Below are 12,285 nucleotides of genomic sequence, written 5' to 3'. Positions count from 1 at the left end.
CGCCCAGCCGCCAGCCTGGCTCTTGGCACCGTATCCGTGGGGTCGTCACGCTGGAGGGAAGCCCCGACACCTGGGAAAAGTTGTCACTGAGAGAGAGCCCAGGGTGGGGATGCAAGGTCCGGGTTCAGTCTACTGGCTGCAAGAATATATGGCCTTCCGCATGACGCCCCTCACAAACATGGTTCTCAAATTTTCATGCCTGAGAATCTACCGCAGAACTTGGTTTAAAAGGTACATTTAAGGCCCGGCGCACTGGCTCACACCTGTAATCCCAGCACTTTGGGAGGCCGAGGCGGGCGGATCACCTGAGGTCGGGAGTTCAAGACCAGCCTGACCCACATGGAGAAAGCCCTTCTCTACTAAAAATACAAAATTAGCCGGGCATGGTGGCGCATGCCTGTAATCCCTGCTACTCGGGAGGCTAAGGCAGGAGAATCGCTTGAACCCGGGAGGCGGCGGTTGCGGTAAGCCAGGATCTTGCCATTGCACTCCAGCCTGGGCAACAAGAGTGAAACTCTGTCTCAAAAAAAAAAAAAAAAAAAAGTACAATTAGGCTGGCGCGGTGGCTCAGGCCTGTAATCCCAGTGCTTTGGGAGGCCGAAGGGGGAGGATTGCTGGAGCCAAGGAGTTTGAGACCATCATATAGTGACACCTAGTCTATACAAAAATAAAAAATAAATAAATGTAAATTTATTTCTAGACTCCACCCCTGATGAGTCAGTTTGCCTGGGGCACAGGAATCTGATTTTTCTTTTCTTTTTTTTTTTTTTTTTTTGAGACAGAGTCTGGCTCTGTTGCTCAGGCTGGAGTGCTGTGGTGCGATCTCGGTTCACTGCAAGCTCCACCTCCCGGGTTCAGGCCATTCTCCTGCCTCAGCCTCCCAAGTAGCTGGGACTACAGGCACCCGCCACCATGCCCGGCTAATTTTTTATATTTTTAGTAGAAATGGGTTTCACCGTGTTAGCCAGGATGGTCTCGATCTCCTGACCTCGTGATCCGACCGCCTTGGCCTCCTGCAATCTGATTTTTAATAAGCAGATCACATCATTCCAAGCCACACTTTGGAGTGGGCAGGGGTTTGGCACATGGCCAACCCAGGCAGGGGGTGGCCTTCCTTCTGGAAGGTATCAGGTGAATGAACTTTAGGGAAGAAAGGCCAATGGCTGGTCCACAGCGCTGAAGCAGAAAAGCCAGTTTCCAACTATATCCACAGCGAGAGTTGCCTTCTCTAGTCAGCCTGGCAGTCACTGGTCGCACTGTCAGTGTGCTACTCCACTTTATAAGGCCACTATCGGGATGCATTCTCTTTGTCACTTTGGTAGCCTCAGTTCCATAGCAAATGCCCTCTCTTTGAACTTCTCCATCTCATCCTTAAAATCTGAGCACACTATCACTTTCTCAGAGAAATCCAACAGTTTGAGGGCCAGGACAGAGCTCCAGCAGAGCAGAGCAGTGAGACTGGGTCTGATGGCTGGAGAAGAGGCAGGATCTTGCAAGGCTGTGTCAAACATTTTACTTTGACCAAAGGACAAAGGGAACTCCCTGTAGACAGTCTTAAAGCAGAAGAGTAATAAGAGCAAACTTGTACTTGAATAGTATTTTAAAAAGAGGAGGGTCCTTTTCCCAAAGTGCTTCCCTCCCCTACTTGTCACAGAGCCTACAATAACACCATTAAAAATGGACTTACTTTTGTTATGCACAATCCTGTCTAGACATTCTCTTCTGAAACATAAATACTCTTGGAAGGACTAAACCCTTAAGTAATAAACAGCTTGGAGAGGTTTTTTTTTTTTTTTTTTTTTTTGGACAGAGTTTCGCTCTTGTTGCCTAGGCTGGTATGCAATGGCGCGATCTCGGCTCACCACAACCTCCGCCCCCTGGGTTCAAGCGATTCTCCTGCCTCAGCCTCCCAAGTAGCTGGGATTACAGTCATGCCTCAAAACTCCCGGCTCATTTTGTATTTTTTTAGTAGAGACGGGGATTATCCATGTCGGTCAGGCTAGTCCCAAACTCCTGACCTCAGGTGATCCGCCCCCCTTGGCCTCCCAAAGTGCTGGGATTACAGGCGTGAGCCACCGCACCTGACCAGGTTTTTAAATTAGGTAGTTTCCTGCTAACTAAAGAGACTTAAGAAAGCCTGAGTTCTTCAGGTGAGGAATGCTAGAGGGATACAAGGTGGGGGGAAGATGAGAGAGTAGTGAGGAGTACTTTTGTCAAGGGCTGAGCCTAGGAGGAAAGGTGGGGGCCATGGCAGCCAGTCAAGATGCCCTATTGCTTCAAAGCACCAAAGGGAGAGTTACCTGGAAAAGATATGGAGAAACTGAATTTTGATATGAACACTATTCTAATTACACCAGATAGAAATGGCACGATATGGATAAAATGGACAAATCCCTTGAAAAATACAATCTAACAACACTCAGGAAGAAATAGGCCTACATCTATTAAAGAAATTGAATATGCAATTAAAAACTTTATGATATGGTTTGGATGTTTGTCGTCTCCAAATCTCGTGTTGAAATGCAGCCCCCAGTGTTGGAGGTGGGGCCTGGTGGGAGGTGTTTGGATCATGGATCCTTCATGAATGTCTTGGTGCCATCCTCCCCAGTAATGAGTGAATTCTCAGTTATGAGTTCACACAAGATCTGGTTGTTTGAAAGAGTCTGGAACTTCCTGCTCTTTCTCTCTTGTTCCTTCTCTCACCATGTGACTCAGGCATCGCTTCATCTTCTGCCATGACTGGAAGCTTCCTGAGGCCCTCACCAGAAGTAGATGCTGGCACTATGCTTCCTGTACAGCCTGCAGAACCATGAGCCAAATAAATCTCCTTTCTTTATAAATTATCCAGTCTCTGGTATTCCTTTATAGCAATGCAAACAAACTAACACATGTTTCCACAAAGAAAACCCCAGGATTGGCCACATGCAGTGGCTCACACTTTACGAGGCTGAGGCAGGAGGATCGCTTAAGCCAAGGAGTTTGAGACCAGCCTGGGCAACATGGTAAAACCTCATCTCCATAAAAAATACAAAACATCTTGCCAGGCATCGTGGTGCATGCCTGTTATCCTAGCTACTTGGGAGGCTGAGGTGGGAGGATTGCTTGAGCCTGGAAGGTCGAGGCTTCAGTGAGCCATGATTGGGCCACTGCACTCCAGCCTGGGTGACAGAGTGAGACCCTGCCTCAAAAAAAAAAGAAAAAAGAAAAAGAAAAGAAAGAAAACCCCAGAGTCAGACATTTAAGGTAGAAATAATATTGATTCTGCACAAACTGTTCAAGGAAATTGAAGAGGAGGGGATACCTCCCAAATCACTGAATGGTCCAGCATTACTCTGATATCAAAACCAGGTAAAGACCTTACAAGGCAAGAAAACTATACACCAATATACCTATATGAACATAGATACAATAATTCTTAACAAAATTTTAGCAAATTGGATGTCTCTTTATATTTTAAAAGGACAGTACATCATGAACACATGAGATTTATCACAAGAAGGAAAGAGTGATTTAATATCCGAAAATCAAGCAATATAATTTACCATACTAACAGACCATATGAAAAAACATGATCATCCCAATCAATGCAAAAAACACATTTGAGAGAAGCCAACACCTTTTCATAATAAAAACACTGAACAACCTAAGAATATAAGGGAATTATATCCATCTCATAAGGGGCATCTCCAAAAAACAACCCACAGCTAACAGTATACATCATGTGAAAGACTATGTTTTCTCCCTAAGTTTGGGAATTAGACAAGGTTGTCTGTTCTCACTACTTCTATTCAGCTTTGTATGGGGGGTTCTAACCAGAGCATTAGGTGGGAAAAAAGGCATTCAAATTGAAAAGGAAGAAATACAACTGTATTTATTCACAGATGACATGGTCATATATAGAGAAAATCTGATGGAATCTATTTTTAATAGCTACTAGAATAAGTGATTTTAGCAAAGTTGCAGGATATGAGATTAATATACAACAGTATGCTGTATTTCAATATACTAGTAAGGAACAATTAGAAATTGGAATGTTTTAAACACTGTTTTCTTCTTTTTTTTTGAGATAGGGTCTTATTGTGTTGTCCAGTCTGGACTGCAGTGGAGTGATCATAGCCCACTGCAGCCTCAACCTCCTGGGCTCAAGTGATCCTCCCACCTCAGCCTCCTGAGTATCTGTGACTTCAGGCATGCACCACCATGCCCAGCTAATTTTGTAAATTTTTATTTATTTTGTCTTTTTTCCCCCTTTTTGTAGAGAACATGGTCTCGCTCTATTGCCCAAGCAGGTCTCAAACTCCTGGGCTTAAGCTGTACCCCCACCTCTGCCTCCCTAAATGATAGGATTATAGACATGATCCACTGTGCCTGGCTATTTTTATTTTTTTTGTAGAGAGGAGGTATCGCTATGCTGCCTAGGCAGATCTTGAACTCCTAGGCTCAAGCAATCTTCCTGTCTCAGCCTCCCAAAGCCATGCTGGGATTACAGGCATGAGCCACCAGGCCCAGCCTAAAATACCATTTTCAATAGCACTAAAAATATACTTAGGGATAAATCTGACAAAAAATATGCGAGATCTGCACACTGAAAACTAGGTATGAACATGTATTGTGCAACTTGCTCTTTCTCTTGAACATCTGTTTGTGAAATTCATCCATATTGATACATGCAGCTCTAATCCTTTGTTTTTCATTACTACATAATATTCCATTGTCCCAGTAAACCACAATTCACTTCACCATTTTCTTATTAATGGATAGGCAGGTTATAGCCAAAATTTTACAACAGCAACACTGCTATAAACTGTCCCTCTGTACATATTTGTGAGTTTTTCTAAGGCATAGCTCCAGGAGTTGCTGTGTTATATGCATATCCTATACCACAACAACTCCTGGAGATATACCTTAGAAAAACTTAAAAGCCAAACTCACTCACATGGGGAACAGCAGCAAGAGGTTGGTGCTAAACTATTCATGAAAAATCCCCCTCCATGATCAGTCATCTCCCACCAGCCCCCACCTCCAACATTGGGGATTACAATTTGACATGAGATTTGGGCGAGGACACAGATTCAAACCATATCAAAGTCTTAAATTCACTGGAACAGATTGATTTGTTCAAGGTAGAGATTCAGTTTTGTTTTTTTCTCATATAGATGACAAATTGCACCAGCACCATTTATTGACGACTCCATCCTTTTCCTGCATTACCAACTCTGCCATCTATAAAGTTTCTATTTATGTGTGGGTTTATTCTGGGATCTCTAACTCTGTTCCATTGGTCTATTTATTTACCCCTGTGCCCGTGTGTCTTTATTATAGCTTTATACAATTTGTTCCAATCAGTCTTTCACTTCCTACTCCAAAATAGCTCTTATCAAAGTCACCATGATCTACATGTTGCCAATTTTAATTGTGAATTCTTAATATTTCTTTTACTCAATCTCCACTGTCAAATAATAATTTCAAAAAGTAAAATCATGACTTACATACAAATATAAAATGAACACATGTAAATGATTTTATATTACTCGCTAATGAGGGAACCAGTAAGATGTTACAACCAGTTTAAAGAAGTTCATGAACCTCACACACAAAAGCAATAAGGAAAGCTTTATAAGTTTACTAATACAGTCACACATTGCAAAGCAACATTTTGGTCAACAACGGACCCCATATATGTTGGTATTCCCATAGGGTATAAGGGAGCTGAAAAATTCCTGTTGCCTCGTAACATCATAGCTGTCCTAACATCATAGCGCAATGCATTACGCAGTGCATTTGTGGTGATGCTGGTGTAAACAAATCTACCGTACTGCCAGTTGTATAAAAGCATAGCACATACAATTATGTACAGTGCATAGGACTTGATAATGATCATAAACAACTGTATTACTAGTTTATGTATTTACTATACTGTACCTTCATCATTATTTTAGAGTGCAAAAAGTTAGCTGTAGGCCAGATGCGGTGGCTCATGCCTGTAATCCCAACACTTTGGGAGGCTGAGGCGGGCGGATAACCTGAGGTTGGGAGTTCGAGACCAGCCTAACCAACGTGGAGAAATCCCGTCTCTACAAAAAATACAAAACTAACCAGGCATGGTGGCGGGTGCCTATAATCCCAGCTACTCAGGAGGCTGAGGCAGGAGAATCGCTTGAAACCGGAAGGCAGAGGCTGTGGTGAGCCAAGATCATGCCATTGCACTCCAGCCTGGGCAACAAGAGTGAAACTCAAAAAAAAAAAAAAAAAAAAAAAAAAAAATTTAGCTGTAAAACAGCCTAAGACAAGTGCTTCAGGAGGTGCTCCAGAAGATGGCATTGTTGTCATAGGAAATGACAGCCCTATGGATCTTATTGCCCCTGAAGACCTTCCAGTGGGACAAGGAGTAGAGGTGGAAGGCAGTTATATTAATATACCTTACCCTGTGTAGCCTAGGCTAATGTATGTGTTTCTGTCTTCATTTTTAACAAAAAAGTTTAAAAAGTAAAAAAAAGTAATTTAAAAATGTTAAAAGTTTATAGAATAAGGATATAACAAAATTTTTTTGTATAGCTGTACAATGTGTTTGTGTATTAAGCTAAATATTATTAGAAAAGAGTCAACAAGATTGTTAAAATTTAAAAGTTCATGGGATTAAAATGCTACAGTAATCTAAGGTTAATTTATTATTGAAGAAAGAAAAATGTGTTAAATATATTTAGTGTAGCATAGGTGTACAGTATCTATAAAATCTACCATCAGGTACAATAATGTCCTAAACCTTCACATTTACTATCACTTACTCACTGGCTCCCCCAGGGCAACTTCCAGTCCTGTAAACTCCATTCAAAGTAAGTGCACTCCATACATGTAGCATTTCAAATCTTTTTTACTGTATTTTTACTGTGCCTTTTTAATATTTAGATATGTTTAGATGCAGAAATACTCACCATTGTGTTCCAATTGCCTACAGTATTCAGTTCAGTAACATGCTGTTCAGGTTTGCAGCCTCGAAGCAATAGGCGCTATCCTACAGCCTGGTGTGTAGTGGTCTATACCATCTGGGTTTGTGTAAGCACACCGTATGATGTTTGCACAATGACAAAATTGCCTAACAATACCACACATCTTAGAACATATCCTTGTGGTTAAGCATCACATGATTACAGATGCAAAACGGGTTTATTCACAGGGCAATTGCATTCTACCAATTCTACCAGTGCAAGTAATTGCATTCAACCAGATGTAATTGTTTTCATAGACAAGAATCATTTGCATTATTGTCAGTTTTCTATAACTCACAAAGCTGTAAAATAGATCAAAAGCAATGAAAGATGAATATAACCCTGAAGGTATACTAGACAGAACACTCCATTTTTTTGTCCATTTCAATGTAGTATTTCACAATGTTTATTGGCACCATAATATTGGTTTGTCCTTCTTGAAATATCTGACATCTCCCATGCCACCCCAATCTCTTAATTTGCCTGTTCCCTTGCTGCTTGCTATATCTCATTCCCTTAGATCCCTCTCCTCTTCCCAATTTCTAAGTGTTGGGTGCCCCAAGGCTCTGAGTTCTTCTCTTTTCTTTTTAAAATTTACCTAGGTAATACCACCTTGTCTAACAGTTGGCAAACTATAGCCTATGGGCCAAATCTGGCCCACTATCTGCTTTCTAAAATAAAGTTTTATTGGAACATGGTCACGATCATTCATTCACATATTGTCTATGGCTGCTTTCATATTATAACGGCAGAGTTGAGTGGTTGGGACAATGCCTAAAACACTTACCATCTGGTTCTTTACAGACAATCTTAATGGCTTTCAAAACATACATTGATGACCCCCAGATTTACATGTCCAACCTGACCTCACCCCAGCACTCTAGACTTGTTAACACTTCCACCTTCTCGGCATCTCCACCACACATCTTCAGCACTTCCCATCTAAGTAAATGACACCCCTGTCCCTGAGTTGCTCAGGTCAAAACCCTTGGTGTCTTTTACTACTCCTCTTTTGCTTTCACACTTCATATCCTTTTCCATTAGAAAATTCTGGTTGCTCTTCCTTTATAATAGACCCTGATTCTATTACACTCTGTCTCTCCCAGCTGCTCTCCTTGCTTCCTCCCTCACCCCACATAGCAGGAAAGTGCTCATCAGAAATAGAATCCAGATCAAGTCCCTGCCTTGCTCAGCTGCTTCCTATCATGCTCAGAACAAAATGCAAAGTCCGGCCATGGCTCTGGCTGCTTCTCTGACCCACCTCCCTACCACTCTTTCTCAACTCCTGCTCCACTCCAGCCACACTGGCATCCTTGCCCATCCTCAAAGACAGCAAACACAGTAAACACCTTCCTCTCTAGTCTCTGAATTTTACACATGCTATTCCTCTGCCTGAAACTTCTGGTCCTGGAGAGCCACATGGCTTATTTCCTCACTTCAATCAGGTCACTGTTCTCTGCTCCTCCTAAAATATCAGTCCTCATCACTTTCTAGCCCCTTACCATGCCACCTGGTTTTGTTTTTTTTCGACCTAATTATATATATATATGTAATACATGCATATATAATACATATATGATATGTGCATTCTGATATCATTACTCTCAAATACAAGCTCCACGAGAGTAGGCATTTTGACATATAGTAGGTGCTCAATAAATACATGTTGAATAAATGAATGAATGGACATAGTCCAAGCATAGGAAATAATAAAACAAAATGTAAGCAATTTCCTAAAAGCAGTTTCTCCACACATGAATGGAAGAAGACTGGGCGCCTGGCTCTAACCCCACCCACCACTCAGGCAAGCCTTTTGGCTTCCTAAAGGAAGGCCTATCAACAACACACTTGCCCTTTAGAAATACAATACAGTCATCTTAACACAATACGGGGTGGATATATTTCTGCCAGTGAGTGGAAGGGAGGTGGGGGGAGAGGGAGGGGAGAAAGCAGGGGCCTGAGAGGAAACTATGTATGTGCGTTCTTCTAAATCTGGAAGGCGTAGTTGTTCAGTTGGGTGACTTAGACTCCCTGGCATGTGAGTAAATGTTCTGATGTCCTGTCGTCCAAGGGGCCTCCAGGCCCAAACCTCATCTCAGCCTGGCCTTTCTATTCAAAGTGTCCCGGGAACCACATCTAGGTCCATACTAGGTATCCAGAAAGTAGAAAGAGGACAGACAGCAAACACCATAATTGAGTTAATTGATGGGCAAAGAGTAACCCAGAGCTATACTTATAAAATGACAAGTATGCATTCGATTATAAGGTTAGCTATAAATGCACCCGAAGCGTCCAGAGCTAAGAAATCACCAACAAAGTGGAAAGGGGAGTTTGTGTGGTGGGGGAGGGGGAGGATGGCAGCTCACTGAGTTCTTGCAGTAAGAGTCTTGCAGCCATTCTCATAGGCTCTGCCCCACCCTGTCCTCCCCTTGGCCCAGGGAGCCTGCTCCAGCTACCAAGTTGAACTCTCTCCTCAGGAGAGCCCAGTCAGAGCCTGCCTGGGGAAATTCCAGAGTCCAGTTTGTCTCAGCACCCTCTCTCTCTGCTTCCCACACTTCTCTCCAATTCCAGACACCCCATCACCTCTGTCCTACCATGCGCCAGGCTGGGGTTGGTTTCTAATTGCCACCCTCACCCCTACCTAGCACCCACTGTGTTCTACCCAGCTGAGGGCTCCTGGTTCCAAATTCCAAAGTCCTGCTTTTCAGGGCCTGTGAATCTAGATGAAATTTAGGCTAACGTTGGATTCTCTGTCGAAAAATTACCTTGACTCCCCTACTGCCTTTGAATGTTGATGTCCCCTGTATTTCTTTTTTTTTTTTTTTTTTTTTTTTTGAGATGGAGTCTTACCCTGTCGCCAGAGTGCAATGGCACAATCCTGGCTCACTGCAACCTCCGCCTCCTGGGTTCAAGCAATTCTCCTGCCTCATCCTCCCAAGTAGCTGGGATTACAGGCATGCGCCACACCCGGCTAATTTTTTTTGTATCTTTAGTAGACACGGGGTTTAATCATGCTGGCTAGGCTGGTCTCAAACTTCCGACCTCGTGATCCGCCCACCTCAGCCTCCCAAAGTGCTGGGATAACAGGAGTGAGCCACCACATCCAGCCATCCCCTGCATTTCTTCTCCCTGGCTCTTCTTCCCCTATTTCCTCTCTCTGTCTCTCTTTTCATAAAGTTAGAGACAGGGTCTCACTATGTTGCCCAGGCTGGACTCAAACTCGTGAGCTCAAGTGATCCTCCTGCTTCAGCCTTCTAAGTAGCTGGGACTTACAGGTGCTGATGCCACCACAGCTGGCTCCCTCCTCTGACTGAGTAGATTCTCCAGGTCCAGATCCCAGAAAATACCACCCAAACTGTAACAACCTAATGTGTTCGTCTCGCCCACTGTCCAGAAGAGCTAATGCACTAAGAACATGAGGTGTTGCAGCAAATAAACGGTTTAATTAGCTGGGCATGGTGGTTCACACCTGTAATCTCAGCACTTTGGGAGACCAAGGCAGGAGGATCACTTGAGCCTGGGAGTTTGAGACCAGCCTGAGCAGCATAATGAGACCCCATCTCTACAAAAAATAAACAAAATTGTCTGAGGTGTTTGAAACAGAGCAACTCCATTTTGAATAGGAGCTGGGCAAAAGAAGGCTGAGACCTGCTGGGCTGCATTCCCAGCTGGTTAGGCATTCTAATTTGCAGGATGAGACAGGAGATTGGCACAAGATACAGGTCATAAAGACCTTCCTGATAAAACAGATTGCAATAAAGAAGCCAGCTAAAACCCACCAAAACCAAGATGGCCATGAGTGTGACCTCTGGTTATCCTCACTGCTACGCTCCCACCAGCGCCATGACAGTTTACAAATGCTATGGTGATGTCAGGAAGTTACCCTATATGGTCTGAAAGGGGGAGGCAGGAATAATCCACCTCTTGTTAGGTTATAATCAAGAAATAACCATAAAAATGGGTAACCAGCAACCCTTGGGGCTGCTCTGCCAATGGAGTAGCCATTCTTTTATTCCTTTACTTTCTTTATATACTTACTTTCACTTTACTCTATAGACTCACCTTGAATTCTTTCTTGCACAAGATCCAATAACCCTCTCTTGGAGTCTGAATCAGGACCCTTTTCCAGTAACATCTTTCTGGAGAGCCATGAAGAGACTCTGCTGAGAGACCCTTGACCCAAAGGAAATAGACTAGCACTGACTGGTTAACTATAGGTAAGTGGTGGAATACCCGGGTAAAGGATGGGATTGAGTTAGAGGCCCAACTTAGAGGAGTTAGAGTCTCTCCTCAGACAGAGAGGTTTAAAGGCCCCTCTTAATAAAAGGCAAGGATGCTTGACCAAACCTGGGTTCAAGGCCCAACGTAGGAAGATAGAGTCCTTCCTAAAATTTAGGGAGTTGGAGGCCTGTCTTGACAAAGTCCCTCTCTGCTAAGAACAGGTTTGGCATTGCAGGATGTTAACTGCTACTTCTTTGGATTAGTGTGCCTTGCACTCTTTGCTTATGGCTGTGGGTGACAGAATTACTCATGTACAGGATCATGGGACATGGGGAACTTTTTCCTCCCTAAAGGGGGAAACCTGAGAGGTGGTGAAACTGCTGGAAAAGATCCTTTTGTGACTGACAAACTGAACTTTTGATTCAGCATCGCTGGGATAGGTGGGTTTTTCTCTGACCTCTCTGAGCTCTTCACCTTCCCCACCCTACCGCAGACAATGCTTTACTCCTTTTCTCTTCTTTCTCTTTCTTATCTTTTCTGTTACCCAGGGCTACCATCTTACTCCCAGAGACCACAAGTTGAAACTCCTCGTTGGAGGTTGGATTAACAATTATGGGGCCAACTGGGGTAAAGTCTGAGCCTTGCCAGTTTGATATTGGGTGCTAAGCAGAGTGGCTGATGTCTGTGTTTTGTCACATGTATTTTGCTCCCGCCGGAATGGAAAAAGATAGTTTTCCTTTGTGTTGAGGGTTGGCCCCCAGGGCTACGGTGCAGCAAGCCAGGTCACTAGGGCCACTCAGGGAAAGGGAACCCAGAAGCCTGGCATGCTGGCAAAATGGTAAGAATTTCTTACCAGTCAGACTTCTGACCCCTCTCTCTTGCTGTGCAAACTGATTGAATGAATGGTGAAAATCTCTGTTATCTTCTCTAAAGTGTTGATTAATGGGAAAAAGGATCTGTGAGGTAATCTTACACTGTAGCAAATCTGGTGTGCTTTGTGTGTCTTTCTGTATTGTTCTGTCATAAAGATGGGTACCCTAGGACAGAATGCAAGCCTAGGACCCCTATAAACCCACTA

This window comes from Papio anubis, chromosome 6 (genome assembly GCF_008728515.1).
Source record: "Papio anubis isolate 15944 chromosome 6, Panubis1.0, whole genome shotgun sequence".
Lineage (NCBI taxonomy): Eukaryota > Metazoa > Chordata > Mammalia > Primates > Cercopithecidae > Papio > Papio anubis.
This window is presented reverse-complemented; position numbering follows the sequence as displayed.